General features: G+C 43.0%; 1 pseudogene; it reads left to right on the top strand.

The window, feature by feature from the left end:
* The first annotated feature begins 4,179 nt into the window (after positions 1-4,179).
* On the top strand, positions 4,180-5,124 carry LOC144241389 (putative olfactory receptor 2W6 pseudogene; annotated as a pseudogene).

The raw sequence follows: 5,124 nt of genomic DNA, 5'->3' as shown, positions 1-5,124 counted from the left end.
TAATCACTGATACGTGCTTGTATTTCTGAGGCGTTGGTTGTAATAAGTCCATTTTCATTCATTATTTTGTCTATTTGAGCACTCTCTCTTTTCTTTTAGTGAATCCTGGCTAGAGGTTTGTCAATTTTGTTTACTTTTTCAAAAAGCCAACTCTTGGTTTCATTGATCTGTTCAACTGTTTTTTTTTTTTTTTGCTTCCTATATTGTTTATTTCTGCCCTGATTTTTCTTATTTCTCTTTTCCTACTGGATTTGGAGTGCTTTTGTTGCTCTCTTTCCAGTCCCTTTAGGTGAGCTGTTAGATTTTGTATTTGCGCTTTTTCTAATTTCTTGAAATAGGCCTGGAGTGCAATGTACTTTCTTCTTAGGACTGCCTTTGCCGCATCCCATAGAGTTTGGATTGTTGTATTTTTGTTTTCATTTGTTGCCATATATTTTTAAATTTCTTCTCTAATTGCCTTATTGGCCCATTCGTTCTTAGTTGGGTATTCTGAAACATCCATGTTTTTGGAGGTTTTCCAGACTTCTTCCTGTGATTGATTGCCAGTTTCATAGCATTGTGATCTGAAAGTGTGCATGGTATGATCTCAATTCTTTTATATTTATTGAGGGCTGCTTTATGTCCCGGTATGTGGTCTATCTTGGAGAACGTGCCATGTGCAGTTGAGAAGAAAGTGAATTCCATGGCCTCAGGATGTAGAGTCCTAAAAATATCTGTCATATCCATCTGGTCCAATGTTTCATTCAAGTCCATTGTTTCTTTAGTGATTTTCTGTCTCGCTGATGTGCAGTATTAAAGTGCCCTGCTATTACCATATTCTTATCCATAAAATTGGTTCTGTTTGTGAATAATTGTTTTGTGTATTTAGGTGCTCCTGTATTTGCTGCATAGACATTTATAATTGTTAGCTCTTCCTGATGGATAGTTCCTGTAATTATTATAAAATGCTCTTCTTCATCCCTTGTTACTGACTTTAAAGTCCAGTTTTTCTGTTATAAGTATAGCTACTCCAGCTTTCTTTTGACTTCCAGTAGCATGATAGATATTTTTCCATCCCCTTACTTTCAATCTGATGGTGTCCTCAGGTCTAAAATAAGTCTCTTGTAGACAGCATATAGATGGATTTTGTTTTCTTCTCCATTCTGCTACCCTATGTTTTTTNGGTCTGTCACTACTCTGATAGGTTTCCCTTTGTATATTAGGGCCCTTTTATCCCTAGCTGTTTTTAGAATTCTCTCTTTTTCCTTATATTTCGCTGGTTTCACTATATGTCGTGCAGAAGATTGAATCAAGTTACGTCTGAGGGGAGTTCTCTGCCTCTTGGATTTCAATGTCTGTTTCCTTCCCCAGATTGGGAAAGTTCTCTGCTATAATTTGTTCCAGACTCCTTCAGTACCTTTCCCTCTCTCTTCTTCTCCTGGAATTCCTATGATATGGATATTGTTCCGTTTGATTGTATCGTTGAGCTCTCGAATTCTCGTGTCCCTGGATCAGTTTATCTCTCTTTTTCTCAACTTCCTCTTTTTCTACAATTTTGTCTTCTAATTCACCTATTCTCCTCTCCATCTGTGCAATAGATGCCTCCATTTTATTATGTATCTCATTTATAGCATTTTTTAATTCATCACAACTATTTTTAAGCTCCATAGTCTTTGTAGGAATAGTTTCTCTGATGTCTTCCATGCCTTTATTCAAGCCCAGTGATTAATTTGATGACTATTGTTCTAAACTCTTGTTCAGTTATGTTGCTTATATCTGTTTTGAACAGTTCTTTAGCTGTCATTTCTTCCTGGAATATCTTTGGAGGAGAGTTCTTCCATATCTTCATATGGTTAGCTTTCCGTCGGTTTTAAAAGCATGTTATGCACTCTGCACCTGCGAGTGCTGCTGTTTTAAGGAAGGCTCTTTGACTGTCTAGGGCCTGTCCTTTCAGGAAGTGTTCTTTGAATGGTGCCTCTTGGTCTCTCTTGTTGAGACTTTGGTTATTTTATTTCTCTACTAGTATTGGTATTTGGGACTCTCCACCATGTGTACTTTAGCTTGTTTCCTGAGGTGAGTTCTTTTGGGTCCAATCCTGCTGTGCTGCGATCATATCCAAGATGGGTCATGCTCTGAATCCTAATCCAGGCCTCGTTTTCAGATCTTAGTCAGTGGGCCCCATTGATATGGCCCGAAATATAAACCCTAAGGCCAAGTCCCTCCAAGCAGTTTCAAGCCTCTCGCCTCCTCACAGGGAATGGAACCGAGCCAGAAGCACAGCAGTGCAGCTTCAGGTGCCACCACTTCCCCTCCAGGTCGAGCTGGCGAGCAAGAAGCAATTTCTCCTGGGTTCTCCTGGGATGAGTGTGCCCTGCTCAGGGTCAGCTTACTTCTGCTCAGATCATGATATCACGGTTTGTGGTCCGAGCCCCGGATCGGACTCTGTGCTGACAGTTAGCTCGGAGCCTGGAGCCTGCTTCAGATTCTGTGTCTCCCTCTCTCTCTTCCCCTCCCCTGTTCACACTGTCTCTCTCTCTCTCTCTCTCAAAAATAAATAAAACATTAAAAATTAAAAAAAAAAACAAAAAGGAAAATAATAAAAATAAAAATTTCTCTTTCTGCATCCAAGAAAGAGATAGGAAAGAAGGAATAAGGAAAATGTGAGCAAAAACAGAAGTAAACAAAACCAACCAGCAAACACAATGAAACGTGAATGAAGTTCCATCCAGTTTCCCTGTAGAACTGAAACAATGAAGCACTCTAGAGTCTGTACACTAAGCAAATGGAGTGACTTCTGCTGGTCTTCAGGGGGATGTGCTTGGAGAGTGCAGTTGGCCAGGGTTTGGTGTGATAGCTCCATTGTCCACTGAGTGGTGCTGCTTAGCTTTCTGGGGTGTTTCAGTGTGATGCATATGTGCCCGTATGCATATGTGCGTGTGCGAGATGTGGAAATGGCTTCATTCAGTTCCCTAGTCTCAATGCAGGAACTTTGTGCTTTCAACAATCCACAATCAAGCACCCCTCCTTTGTCACAGGCCTCCTTCCACTTCTTGCCTCTACTTTGTCCATATCCAAGCCATCTGCCTACCAGGTGGCACCTTCCTCCAGAATTTTATCTCAGATGAGGTTATGTTTCAAAATATCACACTTCAGAGAACGCTGCAGCTTGGACCAGCACCTACTCTCTGGGGAATGGCCAAGTGTTGGCTTGCTGCAGAAAACGTTCACTCAATTGTGCAGTGGCAGAGGTTCAGAGATTATGACAAATCACAACACACACCTGGTACCAGGCTTCCATGCATTCTTGGTGTCTTTGTCTGCTTTCCTTAGTCTGCTGGGACCTTTGCCTGTGGGGAGGCCATATGGCCTCTACCAAATGCACTCCAGGCCGGTAAACTACTTCTCCCCGTGTAGCACACAGAGCCCTCAGATACTGCTGCCTGCTCCTGGGGATTCACCCTGCTTCCTCACCAGAGCACCATGGGGCACTGAGCTCTGGAACTTCAGACTCTGCACTTCATTGTTTATAGAATTCTGGTGCTTTTAAAACCCTCTCCTTTCTCCCCATCAGTTGTTTTGGGGAACTGATTTCTTGTCCCCTCCTCAGTGACTGTTTTCATTCTTTCTCTCTTTTTCTCTCCGGATACTTTCAGGGAGGGAGGGTTGCTTTTCTTAATCCTAATGTACCACACTCTCCCCTTTTCTCTTTTTCTGTCCTCTCTCTCCAAAAACAACTCCCTACCTTTAGTGGATCTCCTCAAGTTCACTTCTACACACCATGTAACTGCCAACTTCTGTGACTCATGTTGCATTAAACCTCTGATCAATTTATTTGATATTCAAAATGGTTTGGTGCTGACCTAGCTATATTTCGGGGACCAGACAAACTCAGAGTTTCCATGCTCATCCACCATCTTAACTGTTCATTCCAAAGCCTTTTATTTTTTTTTAAAGATCTATCTACTCTCTCACTTAACCAGATTAGAAGATATTAAGGTACAAGTTACAGCTTTCATCTCTTTACAGACAAATATTTCTAGACCCTCACCCTAGAATTGTAATTCCAAGCAATGGAAAGGTAAGTGGGCCAGTTAAATAGGTGGACAAAACTATTTTCTTGGGACAAAATGAGGAGCATCATTTTTTATATGAGTAATACACATGTTAACCTCCCTAAACAGGTTTATCAAGTGAAGTGTGATGGAAAGAAATAATGAGAGCTCTGGGAACTTCATTCTGCTGGGGTTCTCTGATCGGCCAAAACTGGAGATGGTCCTGTTTTTCACTAACATGATGTTTTACTTTCTGGCTGTCATGGGCAACTCATCCATCATCTTCCTTTCTCTGGTGGACCCTCGACTGCACAGACCAATGTACTTCTTCCTCTGCAACCTGTCCCTCCTGGATCTCTGCTACACCTCTAGCAGCATTCCTCAGATGCTGGTCAACCTCTGGGGCCCAGAAAAGACCATCACCTATATGGGTTGTGTCATACAGCTCTTTGCATTCTTGTCTGTGGGGGGCATTGAGTGCATTCTCCTTTCAGTCATGGCCTATGACCGCTTTGTGGCTGTTTGCAAGCCTCTTCACTACATGACCATCATGCACCCACAGCTGTGCCTGCGGCTGGCAGCCTGTGCCTGGCTTACTGGAATTGCCAACTCCATCCTCATGTCCCCAGTGACAATGTCTCTGGAGCGGTGTGGTCACCGTCGCATCAACCACTTTGTGTGTGAGATGCCAGCCATCATGCACATTTCCTGTGTGGACACCAGCCGTGTTGAAGGCCTGGCTTTCTTCCTGGCCATCCCCATTGTCCTGGTGCCCCTCACCATGATACTGGTTTCCTATGGCTATATTGCAGCTGCAGTTCTGCGGATCCAGTCTGCAGCTGGGAGGCGCAAGGCCTTCAATACCTGCTCTTCCCACATGATTGTAGTGTCTCTCTTCTATAGCACCATAATCTACATGTACATGCAACCGGGGAATGTGGCAAGCCAGGACCAGGGCAAGTTCCTCACCCTCTTCTACTGTCTAGTGACCCCCACTCTGAATCCTTTCATCTACACACTGAGAAACAAAGATGTGAAGGGAGCCATGTGGAAGGTTCTTGGGAAAGACCGCAGCTTTGTTCCAGGACGATAA

The sequence above is a fragment of the Crocuta crocuta genome, unplaced genomic scaffold (genome assembly GCF_008692635.1).
Source record: "Crocuta crocuta isolate KB4526 unplaced genomic scaffold, BGI_CrCroc_1.0 scaffold441, whole genome shotgun sequence".
Classification (NCBI taxonomy): domain Eukaryota; kingdom Metazoa; phylum Chordata; class Mammalia; order Carnivora; family Hyaenidae; genus Crocuta; species Crocuta crocuta.
The sequence above is the reverse complement of the archived record's forward strand: the minus strand, read 5'-3'. Positions and strand labels throughout refer to the sequence as shown.